Source organism: Apodemus sylvaticus, chromosome 23 (assembly GCF_947179515.1).
Source record: "Apodemus sylvaticus chromosome 23, mApoSyl1.1, whole genome shotgun sequence".
NCBI lineage: Eukaryota > Metazoa > Chordata > Mammalia > Rodentia > Muridae > Apodemus > Apodemus sylvaticus.
This window is the reverse complement of record NC_067494.1, coordinates 39,612,564-39,634,785: the sequence shown is the minus strand read 5'-3', so window position 1 is coordinate 39,634,785 and position 22,222 is coordinate 39,612,564. Positions and strand designations below refer to the sequence as shown.

At 44.7% G+C, this 22,222-nt stretch overlaps 1 pseudogene; it reads left to right on the top strand.

The window, feature by feature from the left end:
• Positions 1–1,463: 1,463 nt before the first annotated feature.
• On the top strand, positions 1,464–21,555 carry LOC127673726 (condensin-2 complex subunit H2-like; annotated as a pseudogene).
• The last annotated feature ends 667 nt before the right edge of the window (positions 21,556–22,222 follow it).

Sequence of the window (22,222 nt, the reverse complement as noted above, 5' to 3'; positions counted from 1 at the left end):
TCTGTCTCTTCAGCACCAGGATTCCAAACACGCACCTCACTACCCGAGCTTTCCCCAGCTTCCATTCCTGCTGCTTTCTAATTAGGACTTGCAGCCTCCAGCTTTTGACAGTGACCATCTCACACAGTGGCCTCCATCGAGAACCGTCTGACCCAGGGCACCAAGCGAGGTCTGACAAGGAAATGAAACCGATATTCACTAAACAGAAATCATTGATTCCATAGAGGTCCCAGAGAGACCAAAGGCCCCTCAGGAACCTCGTGGGGAGTCTGGGGGGAGGGAGATAAGGAGTTTACACAACTGGAGAGGGAAGGCGGAAGAAGCCAGAGAGACTACATCTTTATTCCTGTTTATCCTTTGAACATTCGGCAGGGTTAAGGACCGGTTGGTTTACAGAAAACACCTGCAGAGGGGAAACTGTTTACATAGTTGCAAGTGTAGCTCAGAAGCTGTTGGAGTTTGTGTTGGTGAAGAGAGAGACTCTAGCAATGGTCAGAAAAACCACACAGGAGGGGAAGTTTTAGCTGAGCCAAAGATGGCGAGATATGACGAGGATATAGCAACTCACGCAGTCCCTACACATGGATGTCAGAGCCACGACTTCTTTAAACAGACAGGACAGCATCCTGGCGTGTTTCCCGGTGTTAGACTGAACGCATCGGACTTTCCATCATTAAATAGGATACTATTTTTAGGGTTTTCCAGATGCCCTTTATGAGGCTGGGGAAGTCATCTCCTATTTCTGGTTTACTGGGAGTTTCTGTGTTTGGGTGTTTGTTCCTGGATGTTCTTTCCATGCCTGTTGACATGATTAATTTCCCCCTTTGCTTTCTATGATGAATTGATTCCAAGTTGAATACTGAAAGACAATTTTTACGTTTCTGAGTGCTTGGGTTTGAGTGTTAAATGTGGCCCATAGACTCAAAGTGTGTTTGAACACTCTGCCCCCCCTCCCCCCGAGGGTGATACTGTTTTGGAAGGGTGTGGGACCTTTAGGAGGTAAGGTGGGGTGAGTCTTTGAGGTTTGATAGCCAAGCCCCACTTCCTATTTATTTATTCTCTGTTACCTGTCTCAGGAAAGTTACCCTCCCCTTCTGCCACGGAGGCCCCAGCATCCATGCCTTCCCACCCGGTAGCCTCAAACTATAAGCCAAAGTACACTTAACTTTCTTAGTTGATTCATGTTAAGTATTTGCCTACAGTAATGAAATATAATTTTCTGTAGTCAAATCACACTGTTTCTGAAATATTGTTAGGATTTAATTACTAATTTTTTGAGGAAAATATATCGATATTCATAAAGATAATTATACAATGCTTTCTCTCTCTCTTGCTCATGATTTTCTGAAATGCTTGCTTCAGGATTTGTTTGGCCTCGTTAATCAGTATAAGAATAATCCCTCAGAACCAGCTGCGGGTTGAACCATGGTTCCTGGCCTCTGGTCCCATTCTGGACATGGCGGATGTGTGTGGGGGGGGTGAGCTTCGCTCGCTTCTTGCAGCGCATCCGGGATCTCACTAAGAACTGGGAGGTGGAGGCGGGGGCACAGCTGGGCGAGCATCTGGAGGAGCTGGACCAGCTCTGCATTTCTCTTGATGAAGGCAAACCCACGGTGAACTTCCTTGAGGCAGCACCGCTGATCCAGGGCTCGGCCTGTGTCTACAGTAAAAAGGTGGAGCCCCTCTACTCCCTGGTCTATTAGGCTCTCGATTTCATTTCTGGCAAGAGGCGAGCCAAGCATCTCTCTTTAGTACAGGAAGATGGGAACAACATGGCTGTCAACTCAGGGACTCCCTGTGAAACACAGGATGGGTTCCTGCCACTGGACGACTTCTCCAACTCCTGGGCTAATATGGAATATGAAAAATGACCAGGCATCCAGTGAGCTGCTTCTCATACCCATTCTGCCCATGGCCATGGAGGCCCCTGATGAAGTGGAAAAGAATGGGAGCCCTTTGTATAGCTGTCAGCCGGAAGAATTTCAGGATGGACACATGTCCCCTCAGCCCCAGAGGCTTCTCCATGTTGGACACAGTGGGAATGTGTCTTGTAGAGCCTGTGGAGCTATACCCTGTGTCAAGGAGCCAGAAAGATACGGAGGATGCTGAGAGGTGGCCAATGACGTGTCTAGGAATGGGAGTCCTGGTCTTGTACTCAGCGCTCTGCTCCGCGGTGAAGGCGAGGATGCAGAGGATGTAGCAGAGCTCCCGGAAGTTGCTCTATAGCCTGCAGAGCCCAGGACCTCACAGCAGAGTGCCAAGGAGATAAACACTGCGGGAACGATAAGGGGCCCTGGAACCTGTCTCCCGGCTGCAGGAGACCCCATAGCTCTGGCAGAGCCTGGACCCTTTTGACTCCTTAGACTCTAAACTTTTCCAGAAAGGTACCCCCTGCTCTGTGCCACCCGGTGTGGAGGAAGCTCCGGGACAGAAGGACAAGAGGAAGGGTGCCACCAAGTTGCAGGACTTCCACCAGTGGTACGTGGATGCCTATGCTGAACACACTAGTGGCAGGAGGGCTCGGTGGAAGGGGCCAGCCTTTGCAGACATGGAAAGCTTGTACTGGGAACGCGTGAAAGAAAAGCAGGAGACCCTTCAGAAGCTGCAGAGACATAAAATAACCAAGAGATGGCAGGACCTGTGGCCTACTGAGGAGGATCGCTTAGAAGAGTCCCTAAAAGACCTAGGGGTAGCAGGTGACATCCAGAGTCTGAAGAGTACAACGTAGAAGAACCTGAGGAGGTGACGCCTGGGGAAACTGCTGACCGCGGTGCAGAGGCCATGCCAGAGTCCCTGAGACAGGAGCAGCTGGTCTGAAGAAATGTGGAACTCTTCGTTGTCACCTCCCAGAAGTTTATCCAGGAGACTGAGCCGAGCCAACGCCCCAGGGACTGGGAAGACGCCATCCAGCCCCTGCTCCAAGAGCAGCGTGTGCCCTTTGATATCCATACCTATGGGGACCAGTTGGTTTCACGGTTCCCCCAGCTCAATGAATAGCGTCCCTTTGCAGAGCTTGGAGCTGGGCACCTGCTTTTGAGGTGTGCCGCTCCATGCTGGCCTCCTGGCAAGTGGCTAATGACTGCCTACACAGTGGAGATCACCCGGCAGCCGGGACTGGAGGCAGCTGTGGACACAATGTCTCTGAGACTGCGCACACCAACGATTCCACAACCGCTTCCAGACCTACGCTACCCCATCCAGGGCCCAGCCTTGCGTGGAGTGCACCAAGGCAGGGGTGGAAGGTAGTATATACCTGGAAGTCTTTGCCCCTAATGTGCCATGGTGCCAGTTCACTCCAGTGCTGCCTCCTGGCTGGCCTAGCCTAATAAAGTGTTGCTAACCCCCCTGCCCCCCAAAAGAATAATCCCTCATCTATTTATTGAAAAAGTTATGGTAAGATTGTTATTTCTTTTTTTTTTTAAATTATTTGACAGAATTCTCAATCGATTCATTTGAGCCTAACATTCTATTCCGAGTTAAGGTTTATAATCAAAAGTTCAATGAAAAAGAAAAGTCTTCTGGTATTCTATTTTGTCCTGTGTCTCTTATGGTAAATTATGCTTTTCACCTTTTTTTCGGTTTAAGTTGTTGGACATATCTACACAGTTGTCTATAATATATAATATATAATATATAATATATAATATATAATATATGACATATAACATATGATACATAACATATGATATATAATATATAATTATATAACATATAATATATAATATAACATATGATATATGGTATATGATATATGATATATAATATAATATATTAATTCTGCTACTCTGTTCACTCTCTGTAAGATCGTTGATTATAAATGTTGGCAGTTTTATTATGTTTCTTAGAAGCCCAACTTTTGAGACAGGGGCTTGCTGTGGGGCGGGCCATGGCGTGCGGTGGCACCACAGAGCCTGTCCACTTTTCCTGAGTCCTGGGAAAAATAGGACTTTTCCCTTTCTTCCTCTCTAACTCTTCCCTTTTAGATTCTGGCCAAAGCATAAGCATGCTTTCTCTGTGTTCCCTGAGGCACCGCACGCCCCTGCCTTCTGATGCGCCACAGCTTTGCCGGATCTCTGCCTACCACCACTGCTGAACGCGCTGGGCCCTGACTCACAACTGCATGGCTGCCTGGTCCCTTCCTTCTGTTCTCCATCCCCCTGCGCTGGGCAAGTGCTGACACTAGCCAGCCTGTGTCTTTCCTTCAGAATCTAATGAGAGAAGAAAGGAAGTGGAATAAAGACTCTGACTCTTGGCTTGGCTAACTAATCCATGGTTTGTTTTCTCTTCCGCTTATATTTGCCCTTCTATCTATAATATATTATTTGTACCTCTTTTCTATGGGTTTCATTTATTTTGCTTGAAATATTTAAAATACTCCCCTCTAATTAAATCTAATTAAAATAGATTTCCCTCTACTATCAGCTCTGATGCATCTCGCACATTTTGGATTGCCTATCGATTGCAGACCCCAAAGCATTTTCTAATTTTCTTTGTGATTTCTCTCATCCATTTTAAGTGGTGTGTGTGCATGTGTGTATCTGTGTGTATATGTGTGCACGTGTGTGTGTGTATATGTGCGCACACGTGTGCATGTGCGTGTGTGTGTGTGTGTGTGTGTGTGTGTGTGTTTGCTGAGCATCAGACACAGGGCCTTGTGCATGCTAGGCTCACTCTGAGCTATGTCTCCAGCTCTGCATTCCTAATTTAACCATTTAACCATTTGTAGTCAATTAACTTGTGAGCTTTCAGTCCTTTTGAATCCTGTCTTGAATTCAGTCCTTTGCATTCCTGTCTTGAAGTCTGTATGAATGAATCCCTGGATGAATTTAGCTACCTGTTGTAGCTTCATTTCTTTTACTGTGACAAAGAGCAAACAAACAACAATTATAGGGGAGGAAAGGGTTTGCTTGTCTTCCGGTTCCAAACCATGATTGTGAGGAATTACTTCAAAGGGGAACTTAAAGTATCACACTTAGTCAAGAACACTGAATAGCAACTGGATCCTTCCTTGCTTGCTTCTAGATGTCTTTACTCTTATACCATTCATTCCATCTAATCTCCACCCCACAGTTACCTGGCAACAGCCAGGTAGGTCTGGTCCACTATAAAAGGGGCTTCTTGCCCCTCCTCCCTCTCTTATCCTCATGTTCTCTTGCTCTATGATGTCCTCTTGGGCTCTTACCTCCCCCTTCCCTTTCCCCCCTCAATAAACTCTATGCTATACTATACCATAGTGTGTGTGTGTGTGTGTGTGTGTGTGTGTGTGTGGTTCCCCCTAAATAAACTCTATTCTATACTATACCATAGTGTGTGTGTGTGTGTTTCCCCCCTAAATAAACTCTATTCTATACTATACCATAGTGTGTGTGTGTGTATGTGTGTGTGTGTGTGTGGTTCCCCCCTAAATAAACTCTATTCTATACTATACCATAGTGTGTGTGTGTGGTTCCCCCTAAATAAACTCTATTCTATACTATACCATAGTGTGTGTGTGTGTGTGTGTGTGTGGTCCCCCAGGGGGAATGGATGCCGCAGCATGGTACCCCATCCCCCACACACTCATAGAACATATTCTTACGCCTCTTTCTTTTTTTATGATCACAACGGAACCCCCACCGACACGCTGTTTTAGATCATCCATCATTAGAACTCTCTTCTCTGGAGTTTCTACATTGTATCCAGTTGACAGTTAACACTAACCGATGTGCCACCCACCCCAGTGTTCCTATGTGTATTGTCTATATCATACTGTGTTATCTATAGAGTGCATCTTTTCCTACTGTTTGATTTCCATCTTCTCTGAGAAGGTAACTCTTTTCCATTGCACATGAGCAGGCCTTACTATCATTTTGCTAGCCTGGTCAGCCTGTTTTCAATGGGCGGGTCATGCACTTCCATTTAATGTGATTGAGACCATGACTCGCCCAATGTGTGATTTGCTTTCTGTTTGTCGTGGCCGAGGTTCTGATTGGTTGGCACCCCCCTTTTTATTTTCTCTTGATTTTAGCAACATTTTTCAGCTTTCCAGTTAATTCCTCTCCTGGCTTTTCCCCCATCTTGCCTGGCTTTTAGGTAGTTACCCTGGGAGTTCAAACACGCAGTTACCACAGTTCTTAGAGTTTAATATATAAGTGTTAGAATCTTAAAACAACATGATCCTTTCACTCAATTTATGCAACTGACATCACACAACTGCGTTCATACAAGACTATAAGATGTGATATGTGATGAACTGATTTTGCTTTAAATATCCATGTTATGTTATGACATTAAGAAAAGAAAAAGTGGGAGGGGAATTAAGGGAGAGGCCATAGGAGGGGGGTTGGGAGGGGAACTAGGAGGGGGGCTGCAATTGGGGTGTAAAGTGAATGAATGAATAAATAAATAAAATAAAAGCAAGAAAAGAAAAAGTAAGGGCCGGCGAGATGGCTCAGTGAATAAAAAATATCTGTTTCACAAGCCTGATGACCTAGGTTTGTTCTCCAGAACTCATGATGAAAGGAGAGAACAGACTCCCAAAGGTTAACCTCTGACCTCCACATGCACACCATAGGATGTATGTGAAAACACACACACACACACACTACTACCATGATGATGATGATAATAATAATAATAATAATAAATGATAATAATGCATTTTCCATTGTAGATATTTTAGGTTCTTTTGGATATTTAGGTTTTGCTTGGCCTACATCACATTTTGTAGACCAGCCTGGCCTAGAAATTGTAGTGATCCCCCTGCCTCTGCTTCCCCAGTGCAATGCTTATAGGTATCTACCACTACACTTGGCTTAGTGTTTGTTTCCTAAATGTCCCTTTTGTCTTTCTCAAGGGTTTTCTTGCTGAGGTTTGTCCGCCTGCTCTCTTATTATAACTGTTTCTGTAAGTCCCCAGACTTGCTTCTACAGACTTCCATTTTGTTGTGTTTTTCCTTTTTCTAAGTTGGAGCAGGGAATGTGTTTGTTTGTGGTCTCATGTGGTTCAAGGTGGCCTTAAACACACTGTGTAGCTGAGTCTAGTGTGGAGTTCCTGATCCCCTGCCCCACCTCCTGAGTGCTAGGATTACAGGTGAGTCCCACCCTACGTGGCTTGTAAGCATACTGTAATAGTCCTCCTCTGCAGGTCCCAGCATCTGCGCCACCTCGCAGCTGGCTCCTAGTCCTTGGAAGTTTCCTGGTTTACAGGGTTGCAGTCTCTTGCTTCTTCGCACGTGTCCAAAAACTCTGTATTACTGTAGATCCCACAGTAATTGAGAGTCAAGACTTGGTTACTGCTCAAGCTCTTCTGACCCCAATACAAAGGACCTGGTCACTAGCTAGAGGCAGTACTGGGGACAGGGTTAAGAATCTTTAGGAGAGCCAGGCAGTGGTGGTGCATGCCTTTAATCCCAGCACTTGGGAGGCAGAGGCAGGTGGATTACTGAGTTCGAGGCCAGCCTGGTCTACAGAGTGAGTTCCAGGACAGCCAGGGCTACACAGAGAAACCCTGTCTCAAACAAACAAAGACACACACACACACAAACACACAGCCTCATAGAAAAACAAAAGCTAGTCATAGCAGGTGGGAGTGCCCTTGAAGGATTACAGGACTCCTGGAAACTTGGAGCCACTCCTCTCCTTTTGCTTCTAGGAGGTGAGCAGCTTCCTTTCCCAGCTGCTTCCTGCCTATACACTGCCACATCTCAGGTCCCCAAACCACAGGCCAGCCACCCCTGGGCCGTAGCCAGCCTTTCCTCTTATGCTGATTGTCTGGGGTGTAAGAGCCTCACGCTCTCGTCTCACCTCCGCTTTTCTGTTTTCTTTTCCGGTGGTACGGGACTGGATTGCAGCAGCCTGACTAAGCCCGGCAAGGGTCGCCTCCCTCTGGGGCTTGAGGAATTCAGTCCTAGGCTGTTGTCCTGTGGAGCATTTTGAATGCCCAGGGGAAGAACGGGTTCCTTCTCTTTGTACCTTGGTTCAGGGGCCCCTCCCCCCACATCCTTCTCCCTCCCACCCCCAGCTATACAGCTTCCAAAAGCAGCTGGTTCTTCCATTGCATTCTGCTTTCTAACCTTTTATAGAGAGAGGGGACACACAAGTACAGTTCCTGTTGTCGCCTGAAGTGGAATCGGGTGACAGACTTTTATAAAAGTCCTTTGGATATACTTCACAGCCCATACTAGGGACTGCATTGACTTTCCCCAATGGAGGGGGAGGTTCCCTCAGGCCACGCCCCCTCCAGGAGATCCTTCTTGATTGGTCCTTATCCCAAGAGAGGGGCCTTGTGCCAGCTTCCCCTTTGGATGCTTAGGGGTTCTAAGGCTCACTCTTGCCCTTAAAGCATAGCTGTGACAACAGGCCAGGAGTTCAGGAGTTGAGGTTAGTAGTTAAATTGGAATCAGAAGGGGAGGTACAGATTGACCCAGGCTACCATTTTGTTTTAAACCAAACTCAATTTGAATATACTTGATCCTTCCACAAATAAAAGCTTATATAATTTAACACAGAAAATTAACTCCTCCTAATTTTTATTCAATGTGCATCCAAACATAATCCCTGGACAAGATTCCTTTTCTTGTGTGAACTCATAATTAAACACTTGACTTTTTTTTTTTAATTTGTTTCAGGGTGATATTTGCACGGCTTAGGATAAGTACCGTGAGTTGAACGTTTCTGTCTCTCCCTTGCGAACACGTCTGTTGAAGGTTTATTCTAATAATAACGGTCTTTTGGTGACGGAGCCTTTGGGGGAGTAATTAGGTCATGGGTAGAGTCTCATGAATGGGGTTAGAACCTTATAAGAGATATAAGTGTAGTTTACCCATATCCATATCCATATTCATCTGGAAGCTCCCACCCATGCGAAATGCAATAAGAAGACTACTGCTTGAGTATGTATGAATGCCTACGGTGAGGGGGCCCTTGCCAGGGACCAGACCTTGGTCTTGGGCATCTAGATTCTAGAACAGTGAGAAATAGATATTCCTTAAGGTTTATATTTCATGACAGCAGCCGGGACTGACTAAGGGAATGATTTCTTCAAGTCCCCCTCCCGACTGCCTAGCAGAACATCTGGTTGAGGAGAAAAAACAAAACAAGACAGTGCTAAACAATACCAGGGGCTGGCAAGGAGGTGAAGCAGGCGCACCCACACAGGCTGCCTCCATCTACAATGCTCTACGGAGGAAGACATGCCCAAGGCTACCTGGACCATCCCTTCCCATAGTAATAAATAAGTAAATAAATACATCTAAAGACAGTCTGCATGCCCATTAGTAGGAGACCACATCAAGAAAATGGACGTTCTTTACATGACAGTACATGAGGGAAATAGGGTAATTTTAATGAAGACATTTTAATAGCAATAATTCAATAAAATGGGGGATATTTCAGGAGGTTATACATTATGTGTTTTTATATTGATCTTAACAGGATATATCGCCTACGACTAAATACACGCATGCTGAAATTTAAAAGAAATCAAAAGCTGCTAAACATAAAACTCTGGGCATTTGCTATCTCAGCAAGGCTGGGTGGTGGGGCGGAGGGAAAGAGTAAAACATGAATTAGAGATTTAAACAGAATATAATTGATTTGTGACTTTAAGATGCACAGTGGGCACAGGGGCAATTGTTATAGTTTTATTATATTATTGCCTTTTGTATTTTAGATTCCAGCAGTATTTCTTAATTGTTTAAAAAAAAGATTTTACCTTTACATTTATAACTCAATTTGTTTTGAAACAAGTAAAAGTGTTTTCAAACAATATGTTGTTATCTTAGGCAAAAATCCACCCTCTGAAAAACCACCAAATGTAAGGGGAATCCCTTCTAGCATTTCTTTTTTAAATTTTTTTATTAGATATTTGCTTTATTTACATTTAAGATGTTATCCCCTTTCCTCATTTCCCCTCTGAAAACCCCCTATCCTATCCCCCCATCCCCCTTGTTTAACAACCCCCCCTTCCACTTTCCTGACCAGGCATTCCCCTACACCGAGGTATTGATCCTTCACAGGTGTCTCACTGATGTCTGACAAGGCCATCCTCTGCTACATATACTGCTGGAGCCATGTGTCCCTCTCTGTGTACTTTTTGTTGGTGGTTTAGTCCCTGGGAGCTCTGGGGATACTGGTTGGTACATATTGTTGTTCCTCCTATGGGGTTACAAATCCCTTCAGCTCCTTGGGTCCTTTCTCTAGCTCCTCCATTGGGGACCCTATGCGCAGTCCACTGGTGGGCTGTGAGCCATGGGTTTTTTGATTCCTCCTTCTAAGAAGGGCCAAAGTATCGACACTTACGTCTTCCTTCTTGAGCTGAAGTCCTTTCATGTCTGGTTCTGTAAGACTGAAGGAGGCCTGAACTCCTGTCAGACATCCAGCAGTTGTTTATAAGCAGAGTGGGTCATAAGGTCTGGATAAACACGGAGAGATCGAGCATCCCTGAGAAAGAATACCTAGGAGGGAAGGAATAAGTCTAGCAAAGAACTAAGCTTTACATAAACACGGTAACTCTTCTGAGATGGTCCATCTTGCCTGTAGGTAAGACCATCACCGCAAGAAAATCTCCCGTGTTCCTTGATCGCAATCAGAATCCCTTCTGGTAAATATTTATGATCTTCCTGGCAAAAGGGAAAGTGGGTAATAGAATTCCACTTTGTAGTTTTTGTGTCTTAAAGAGTGACACCGATCCAATATTTAAATTAGCACAGGTATCCAGAAAGCTTAAGGCAAAGCTTTAAATATAAATATATATGTACATATATACATGTTGCTACTTTGTTTCTAACCCAATGCCCCAGTAAAAGAAATCTCAACTCAATCAGTTAACAAAACAAGCTATAAGCCTAGATTGGGCAAATGTCCCACTACACTACTCTATTCCCATCTATATTTCCTCTCTTCTGCAGCCTCTCCATCGATCCCCTGTAGCACCTCTCCTTCCAGTTGATCCCCTGTAGCTCCTCCCCTAAACTCTCAGCTCCTCCCCTTCCTCCTGCCCAATCATTGGCTCAAGCCTTTATTTGAAAAGTTAAGGTGGGGAGAAGGTTCACAAGGCCATTCCTCATCTGCAGCGCCTCTGAGGAGTGGAATTAGCATCAAAATACAAGCCCAGGGCTATCCACAACATATACATGCATATATAAACACATATATGGCTTAAATAGAGGAGTATGGAAGAGGAGAACCCAGAAGTTAAAGAATCAAAAGAAGCCCGAGTGTCACAAAAAAAGGAGAGTTTGAACCTTCTAAGCATTGAGTACCAAGGTACGGTGGGCTGGTGTTGCTGGACTCCACCCATTTCCATAGAGTCTGAGCGTAAGCTGTGGACTATGGGTACGCAAATGGGTGAGACCCAGCAGCTGACATTGTATAGTGACCGAACACACCACAGTCAGAGTACAGTAATGGGAACACAGATGGTGCCCGCAGTAGGGCAGAAAATCACAAGTGAAGGAATGACCACGAGTTGGTAGTGTCCCAGGGGAAGCTGGCATTTGGCCCAGATCTTTACTGAACCTCTCCTCATCATTCAAGAAAGTTCTAACCCTGAGGATGATGGAAACTTGGCCGGATATTGTTTAAACATTTCAGGGGGAAATGGCTTAAGTGACCATAAATGAAGATCCAGTTTAAACAAAGGTATGTGTCATGGGACGGAGTTTTGCTCAGCGCCACTAAATTCATATATTGGAATTCTGCCCTCGCGACCTCAGAATATGACTGTATTTGGATATAAAGCATTTAAAGAAAGTGGGCCCTAATTCATCATATCAGACATGCAAAGAGAGAAGCCCATATGGAGGTGGGGGGGGGGAAGACAGCCATCCAAAAACCAAAGAGAGATTTTTGGGAAACTAACCCTTTTGACACTTTGATCTCAGACTTCTACGCTCTAGACCTATGTGCAAACAAGAACTCATTTAAGTTACCCAATCACTGAAACTTGGTTCTGTTCCGGTCATTCCACCAAATAAATACAATGTGGTGATATCTCTAAGGCAGCGGTTCTCGACCTGTGGGTCACGACCTCTTTGGAAACTAACAACCTTTTCAAGGGTTGCTTAAGACCATGAGAAAACACAGACATTTATGTTATTGTTCCCAGTAGTAGCAAAATTACAGTTATGAAGTAGCAACCAAACTAATTTTATGGTTAGGGTCACCACAACGTGAAGGTGTATAAAAGGGTCACTGCACTAGGGAGGTTGAGGACCACTGTCCTAAGTCATACTAAGGCTGGTGCATTGACCTCTAAGTGTATTAGTCATGGTTTGACTATGAAATGTCTTTCAAAAGAGGGGGTGCCAAAAGTGTGGTCCCCAGCCAGTGCTTCCAGTCACTGAGAGCTGATTAGAGCATGAGGGCTCCCTTGAGATGAATAGACCAATCCACAGATTGGTATCTATAGTTGTAATTCTGTAAGTTAGGAGGTTAGGGATGTTAAGAAGCCATCACTGAGTACAAGTCCTTGTCCCTGTCCCAGGCCTCTGTTTCTCCATTGCCATTAACTCCACCCACAGGCTCTACCCACAGGCTCCACCCAACAGGCTCCACCCAACAGATTCCACCCAAGGCTCCACCCAAGGCTCCTGCAATGACACCACTGCCTATTTCAGGCCACAGCCCTAGAGCTAGCCTGGCAGCAGGGCCTGAAACCATGAGCTAGATGAACTCTCTCTCTCTCTCTCTGCTGAGATTTTTATGTCCAGGATTTTGTCACATCAATGAAAGGACAGTTTAAGCAATATTCAAACTACACTACTGCGTTTTTTTTAAAAGCAGGCTGTAGTCAGGTGTAATGATGGTACACACCTTTAATCCTAGCACTGGGGAGGCAGAAGCAGGTTGGTGTTTGTGAGGTTGAGGTCCAGCCTGGTCTACATAGGGAGCTCTAGACCAGAGAAGGCTATATAATGAGGCCCTGTCTCAAAAAAGAGAAAAAAAAAGTTAAGTAAATAAGAAGTAAAAAGCAGGCTGCATGTGTACAGAATATGATCTTTATAAAATTGCACAATTGTATATAGAGAGATGACTGATATCTAGGTCCAGAATTATGTGCCTGTATGTTTTATCTTTTTAAAAGATAGTTTTCCTGTGATTAACCCATTGTTTCTGTTGGTGTTTTGTTTTGTTTCATTTTAAGACAGGATCTCCCAACCCAGCCCCTATGTAGACCAGGCTGGCCTTGAACTTAGGGAGATCTAACTGCCTTTAAAGCCTGTACTACCACATCCAGCTTGGCCTAACTCCAACATATATGCAAATGAATGGACTCAGTAGGAATAAATAGAGAGAGAAATGCAGGAATGGGCTCAGGGCAGAACCTCAGGGAATGCTGGTATTTAAGGGACAGAAGGCAGGAGACAGCAAACCCACCAACCACAGATTAATCGGAGAAAGGAAAAGTCCGAGCGCAGTTCCAAAGAAGCAGAAAGGGGCAAAGCTTTAAAGGGCACAGGGTGCTACATCCTGTTCGGCGCTGCTGAGAAGCAGCATGTGGCCACCAGAAAGTCACGTGGTTCTCTGTGACCACCGGAAGGCCTGGGGGTGGCTGAGGGGCAGGCAGGTAGGGTTTATAGGAACGCAGTACTGCAAGGAAGGCAGGCTGGCAAGCCAGACAGTGAGCAGAATTAGAGACCTTCCGGTACAGAAGCCGATTGTCATCCTCCGGCTAGGAATAGCCCTGTGAGGTGTTAGATGATGGTTACCCTAGAAACCCCAGGAGGAGTGCCCTAGCAACGCACGCCGAGCTACTGTGCTGCGCTGAAGATGTGCTTGGCCCCATCCTCGTTTTATCTGCCAATTATCGTGTAATCTTTGCTCAATCCGGAAGTTGTTTCTCCAAGCCGCAGCCTTGACAGTGAAATCACTGAACGGCTCCTTTCTAATAGCAGGGGTGATGGCAGCTGCTGATACAATTGGCTGTCTGGAACCTTCTCGAAGGTGACAAGAAAGACACCCATTTGACCACTGCAGAACTTGCTTTCTTGTCTGGTTCTCCAATCTCTAGCTAGGCAGTCTTAGGATGAGGATACAGTAAAAACTTATCAGAACAGGCGTGGTGGGCTCAGAGGCTCAGAAAGCATGCCGGACTCTGTCTTCTTTCTTTTAGCAGGGTAGTTTTGAAAAACACGTCATACTTTTTTTTCCAAATACACCTACGCTTCCTTGACTTGACTAATTTCGTTGACTCTTTACATAATTTAAAGATGTTATCACTTTCTTTTTTTTACTCTTTTTAAAAAAAATATTTAAAAACTTTAAAGGTGTGTGTGTGTGTGGCACGCGCTTTGATAATCCCTTAGAGGTAGAATTACAGGCAGTTGTAAACTGCCTGACATGGATGGCACTGTTTCTTCAGACCCTCTTTTTTGCTCTTGATTCCTAGCCCAAAAAGCTGAGGATCACAATCTGTTTGTCGATCTGGGAGCTGAGGTTTAGGAAGCGCTGTCATGCATTGAGACCACACACTACTTACCTAAGGGCGACACTGGGGTGAAGTGGGACCACTGGACCACTGGGCCACTGGAGCGTTCACACTGGTCTGGGGCAACCAAAGGATTTCTCAAATGCGGCAGATTCAAGATTCCACGTTACAGGGTAGGAGGGTTCCACCGAGTTTGCCCTGCCTCCCCAGCGATCTTCTAAGCATCACCATACCCCGTCCTTTTATTCCGCCATCTTCTCCTTTACTGCCTTTGGGTCACTAAAACTCCCAGTAACAGCCAGCACGGGTATCCTCGGGTGATGAAGCATCGCTAAGGGCTCACATCTCTGGCAAGGATAGCTGACCCGGCTACCGCAGTCACTCTCCCTTGGGTATATACTTTTGCACCAGATGTGGACTACCTTCTAGGAGAGGTATTATCTTAAGACAGCAGAACTCACCCCAGAGACATTTCTGAGCCCAGCTTTGTCACACGCTGATGATGTCACTAGAGTTCGCCTCCACATACTGCCAACTATGTCAAGTTTGGAAATTCTTTGTCTCTTATCCTGATTAGTTTTTAATTGTCTTTTTTTTTTTTTTTTTTTTTTTTTTTACACAACCTAAAGTCACCCAGAATCTTAGTCAGGGTTTCTATTCCTGCACAAACATCATGACCAAGAAGCAAGTTGGGGAGGAAAGGGTTATTCAGATTATACTTCCACACTGCTGTTCATCACTAAAGGAAGTCAGGACTGGAACTCAAGCAGGTCAGGAAGCAGGAGCTGATGCAGAGGCCAGGGAGGGATGTTTCTTACTGGCTTGCTTCCCCTGGCTTGCTCAGCCTGCTCTCTTATAGAACCCAGGACTACCAGCCCAGGGATGGCACCACCCACAAGAGTCCCCCCCCCCCCCTTGATCACTAATTGAGAAAATGCCTCACAGTTGGATCTCATGGAGGCACTTCCCCAACTGAAGCTCCTTTCTCTGTGATAACTCCAGCCTGTGTCAAGTTGACACACAAAACCAGTCAGTAAACCTAGGGAAGAAGGCACCTCAACTGAGCAATTCCCCAGATGAGACTGGCCTGTGATCATGTCTGCGAAAGATTGCCTTGACTGACGAAGGCTGTGGGAGGGCCAAGCCCACTGTGGGCGGCACTATCCCTAGGCAGGTGGGCCTGGGCTGTGTGAAGAGGCTTGTAGAGCCAGAGAGTGAACCAGCAAACAGCACTGCACCATGGTTTCTGCTTTAGTTCCTACCTAAGCTCCTTCCCTGGCTCCCTTACAGGAAGGGTTGTGACCTGGAAGTCCATGCCAAATAGACCCTTTCCTTTCCAGTTTGCTTTTGGTCGGAGTACTTTAGCATAGCAACAGAAAGCAAAGTAGAACATCTCCCTAAAGAGGACAGAGGGACTGAGCTGTCAGGTCCACATCTGTGAACAATGGCCAAGCTTCTGTCTTCCCTGAGCACTGATGGGCAAGGCCATTTGCCTGGGCTTTTTCCTACTGCCCGGCACCCCAAGCTGACCTACTTCCTCCTTTCCTCCTCATGTTTCTCCTGTGGGATCTGTAGCTCTACCTGAAACAGAAAGCAACCGGTAAAAAGACAAAGTGTTTTTCATATATATATATACATATACATATATATATATATATATATAATTTCATAGACAAACACGCACATACACACATATATATGTATATATTTACTGTAATCCCAGTACTATTGAGGCCAAGGCAGTAGGATCACTGTCAGTTGATGAGCCCCTTAAGCAACATTGTTTCAAGCTAGCCTGGGCTACACTGTAAGACTCTACTTATCTAATTCTCCCTCTCTGTGTATGTATGTATATAAATAGATAGATAGATAGATAGATAGACAGACAGATAGATGGATGATAGATGGAATATATATATATATATATAGAGAGAGAGAGAGAGAGAGAGAGATGTAAAAATGTATCACAAAGAGCGAACTGTTCTTATTAAAGGCAAATCATTTCATATGAAAATAAAGCCCAGGTGTTAGTTTGTTAATACAATCTGCTAAAAGAAACCTCCGCATCTTAAGTTTGGAAAACGCTCAACAGAGAAAAAAATGGAGACATGTGGTTGCAGAGTCAGACTTCACAGTGCTGGCCTGTGAAGCTGGAAGCGTCTCTGTGCCTTACAGTCGCATGGGGAGGGGCCATCCCGCAAAGGGACGCTGTGGATAGCCAAAGACCCAAACATTTCCTCTGCCATTTTAAATTATTTTAAAATCTGGATGACACTAAAGTGTCACTCCTCCCAGCTTAAAAATAACACTATTTTTATTATTGTTTCCTATGGAAACCATTTCCTTAGACACAGCAACAGCCAGATCTCAGGAGGGGGTTATTTATGTGAGTTCTTTCTCTCGCTGGGCTTTCAGTGACACAAACCTATATTTTATCCCAGTGGGTTTGTCAAAGCTAACCCCTGACCACTCTTCGGACCCTCTGGCGCTGCCACAGCCTTGCTCCCAACTGCTCAGCAGCCAAGAACAACGATCCTGTTCTCCCTCAGAGACCAGTGCTAGGAATGCAGGGTCTTCAGAGACTGATGGAAAGTTACGGAATGTGTGACCCAGTTGTCAGAAGTCCCTGTGTTGGGCAGTAGAGCTGAAGAGACCCAGAAGCAAATTTTACTCACACGGAAGACAGAGGATGCCCCCCTTCCTTCCCACTATGCAGGCTTCTGAAGATGTATTCTTCTACTTTCAGGGTGACAAATGGGGAACATCTGCTTCCACCTGTGCACGAGGAACTTGTTCAGACGGTATTAGTCTCTTGCCTCCTCCCCGTGACAAAGCAGCAGACAAAGGTGCCTGAGGAAGGCAGGGGTTGCTCAGAATCACAGTCTACCATGATGGGGAAGCCACAGCCGCTGGAGCCTGAGGCAGGTGCGCGTGCGCATCCAGTCAGGAAGCAGAGAGAGATGAACGCTGGCGCTCGACTGACTTCTCCTGTAATTCAGTCTGTGACCCCACCCCATGGGATGATACCAACCACATGGAGAGTCTTCCCATCCCAACTAACATAATCTAGATAATCCCTCGCAGGCATGCCCAGAAATAGGTCTTCTGGATGACAGTATAGGTCCTGTCAAGGTGACAATATTTACACCCCCCCACACACACACTATCATACACATTACCTCTCCCACAAGCACACTGTGGGATTTTTCTATTTTAAGGACAACAAAAGAGGCTCTCTGCCCAAGGTCCAGCTGATTGTTTTTTACCAGGCTGGCTTATAGGAGAAAGGGTGGGGAGTTATTTACTATATCCAGGACAATTTAACCTGAAGATGTGTTCCCTACTCCTAAACAATTTTTAACCTATTATAAATCCCCAGGGAGGGGTGAGTCATGCACTTCATTTCACCCCCCCTTCCATAGTAGTATATTAGTAAACCAGTCTTGGGAGGGGCTCACCTGGACATCACAGCTGTTCTCATTTCAAGATGGCCACTGTCATGCCATACATGGAAGACAGAGTCCCACAATGAACATAACCATAAAACACAACCATAAAAACAGAATAATAACACACACACACACACACACACACATTGAGTAAAGCAATAAAGATAGTAACCAAAGAGCATCAAAGGGCCAACAGCTTGGAGAGAAAGACAATATACTGAGGTCTACCAGATGGCTACCACTGCAGTTTCCTCCAGAGGGTAAGCTTAGAGGCCAAATGAATAATACTAAGGTGGTACACCACACAAGACTCAAAGTTCATGTCTACATGATTAAAAGGATCTGATGAATCGGCATGCTAGAATAGTGTGCCTCACGGGTCTCTGGGTAATTTCCCTCCAAGTCATCCCCTGTCCCCAAGTTAGTCAGAGCTTTAGTGTCTGGAGTGGGGGTAAATAAGTAGCCCTTGCTTAATCTGAGGCCCTTAGCAAGGTTAGTGATGCATGTCTGTGTCCCATCTCAGTGATATATCTCGGCACTCATGAAGCAGAGGCAGAGGGATCATAGTGAGTTCCAGGCCAGCCCGGTCTGAGTTCTAGGCCTGCAAGGACTACATAACTAGACCCTATCTCAAAACCAAACCAAACTCTGAAGCTGGAATCCAGTCATCTCAGCTCTTAACTTAGAAGGGGGGGGGGACTATACCTTATATATTTTTTATACAAAATGTTTAGCTTTTAATCAAATTATCAGTTATACTAAAAAAAAAAAAAGACAAGTGACCAAAAACTAAGAGTGACTAAAAAGGCAAGATGATGGAAAGAGAATGCATTTTATCCGGACACTAAGCTTATGAATTTTAGATAAAAATATGATTGAAGTGGTTATAAAATTATAGAGATTTTCACCAGAAACTGGAACCTATTTTAAAAAATACATGAAGTGAATTGAGAATTCAAAACCTGGGTTTAGTAGTAATTGAAAGAAGAGATAATTAGAAGATAAGTAAAAATTTAAAAGTCCAAATTGAGAGCTACAGAGATGGCTCAGTGGATAAGAGCACTGTCTGCTCCTCCAGAAGACCCAGGTTCAATACCACAGCATGGCGGCTCACAATCATTTGTCCAGTCCTGGGGGGCCCAATGCCCTCATCTGGCCTCTGTAGGCACCAAACATACATATGGTGCACATACATACATATATGCAAAATGCCTACACATTAAATAAGTGAACAAATAAATAATTTAAATCCAAATTGAAATATGAAGAGAAAAAAGCTTTAAAATTAAAAAATGAAGAGACATATGAGACAGTCTAGAAAGTTCCAACATACCTGTAGTTTAAATTCTGTGAGAGGGCAAAGAATGGGCCAGAAACCTATTTCCCAAAATGAACAAATGACATCAAGCCACAGACTCAAAAAGCTTGAGGTTTCTTGGCATACAAATGCAAACCTGACCATACGCTGGCACACCTTTGAAAGACTCCTAAAAGTCAAGGCTAAATGAGTGAAAAGCCATGACAAACAGAAAAAGCAATATCCTCAAAGGACATCAGGAAAACCAGCTCTGATACTAGCATCGTGGTTCTACATGTCAGGATTAAAATTAGAAAATGGACTTTGAAGACAACATTGTGTTCAATGAAACACAAAAATCTTCAAACTGGTAGTAATAAGTTGCATAGAATATGTAAAATCTCTGCATTAAACACAATCAAATGTCCTGAGAGAATTTGTGTCTATATGTGTGGGCATGCATGCACACACATGCATGCACAGTCCAGAGATCGACATGACGTAGCTTCTTTGGTTATTCTCCACTTTGTTTTTTGGTATGTGTGTGTATATATGATGTTTGTGCATGTTCATGTATGTTAGTATGGAAACATGCCACAGCACATGTGTGGAGGCCTGAATTCAATCCTTAACTTCTACTTTGTGTCTTTGTTGTTTACCACTGCACGTGCACATGCATGTGTTAGTGTATGGGTGGATTCATGTGCACATTTATCTGTGTGTGTGTATGTGTGTGTGTGTGTCTGTGATGTATTTGTGTGTGTCTGTGTGTGTCTATTTATGTGATATGTTTGTATGTATATGTGTGTGTTTGTGTGTGTGTCTGTGTCTGTGATGTGTGTCTGTGTGTGTGATGTGTTTGTGTGTGTGTGATGTGTTTGTGTGTGTGTGTGTGTGTAAGTGTATGCTCTCTACTTTACTCACTCAGTCAGAGTCTTCAGTTGGAGCTAGAACTCACCAATAATGCTGCCTGGCTCACCAGCTTCATCCAACCACACCCTGCCCCTACTTTCCAAGCTCTGGCATTACAAGTGAACCATAACTCCCCCTCAGCATTTATGTGGGCTCTGAGATCGAAACTCCAGTCCTTACGTTTCTTGCCAAGCTCTTTACTCACTGAGCCAGCTCCCCAACCCCCACCATCAGCGTTCCAAGGATAAGTCCACTCAAATCAATGAACACATTTGATAACTCCCCATAGCAAATGTGTACAGGTCATCGACAAACTAAAAATTAACAAAGTGACCTTAAAGCTTATACTGAAATGTAAAGAATGATCGTAGTCTCAGTACTGATGAGTAATCAGAAGACTTACATTTACAAATATTGAGTATAATGTTGATGGGTGAACAGAATATAAAGTAGAACTTTGTGGTATCTCGTGGGGATGAGATTTAAAAAAAAAGACCCCTTCAGTAAACGACGGTTGGTCTATGTAAGGGGGAAAGTGAGCCTTGACCCAACCCAAGGCATACACCTAAATGGGAAAGAAAACAATACAGTACCCAAGGGTAACACAGGATAGGAGCCTCATTACCTTTATGTAACTGTAGCACATTTATATGGGACTCAAAGGCACTAAATGTAAAGGAGAAGATAGAAAAATGGATAGCTACTGTGTTGGTTTGAATAGGAATGGCCCTCATAGGCTCATATATTTGAATGCTTAGTAACCAGGGAGGGACATCATTTGAAATGATTAGAAGGCTCAACTGTGGCATTGCTAGAGGAAGTGTGTCACTGGGGTGGGCTTTGAGGTTTTAAAATCCCATGTCAAGTCCTCTCCCTCTCATTCTCCCCTCTCCCCTCTCCCCTTCCCCTCTCCCCTCTCCCCTCTTCTTTTCCCTCCCCCTCTCCTTTTCCCTCTTCCCCTCCCCTCTCCCCTCTCTCCCCCTTCTTTCTCCATACAACAGATCAGGATACAGTTCTCAGCTACTGTTTCAGTGTTGGTCTACATGGTGATAATGGACTAAACCTCTGAGATTGTAAGCTCCAAGGAAATGCTTTCTCTCATAATAGCTGCCTAGGCCATGGTATCTCTTCACAGCAATAGAAGGGTGGCTAAGACAGCTACTAACATTAAGAATGAACGCTTGGTTTTTCTATTCAAATTGGAAGCCCAAGCCTGGATCCTAATATCACTGAAGGAATGCAGTGCTGGCAGCCACGATGCAAGTGAGCCTGCCAGCCAGAGTGAAGGAAATCAGGCAAAAAGCACAAACCTCCTCCTTCCATCTCCTTTTCTGGAATGCCATGGGAGGACTCCTTTACCACTTCAAACGTAATCAATATTTGTCACATGAGAACCCAGCTATCTGCTTTTTGTTCATTTCAGGTCCGGTCAAGCTGACAGCCAAGATCGACCATCATATGATGTCTGTGTACCCTACAAAGAATTGAGACAGAAAATATCTCATTGAAAAGAGACAGATAGAGCTTGATTAGGCTCTTGAAGAAAGTACGTCCACAGAGGAACAAGCACAAAGGCTGTTTGATAGCATCAGTCATCAGGAAAAAAAAATTGAAAATTAAGAGCAGAAGATGTTATCACCCAATGGAATAGCAAAGATGAGAGAGATGTGGCAATGCCAAGTATTGATGAAGATGAAACTGGATCTTAATCTTGGCTAGTGGGAACATACGGTGATGCAAAGCATTGTGGGAAATTTTTAATTTTTAATTTTTAAGTGGCCACTAAGTGTCCACACAGGTAGATACAGCTGCAATTAGCATAGCTAATTTGCAGCTAGCCAAGGTTTACGTCTCCATTCCTGGGGTCTGGACTTAGTCACATGACATGCTTTCACAACTAAGACACAAGAAAAATATGCAGGTGTGAGACAAAAAAAATAGCTAGGGGCAAGCTGCTCTGTTGGAGTTCACTCTCTTGGTGTCTTGGGAATTCCATGACTACCACCATGGGACTGGAGCCAGATTCCATTGCCAGGCTATGAGTGAACCAGGCTAATGACCTTAATGAGCAAGCCTACACGCCTAATGACCTTGGTGAATAAGCCATGGCTTCCAATAACTTTGATGAGTGGCCTATGGCGCCATTGCTCTTAGT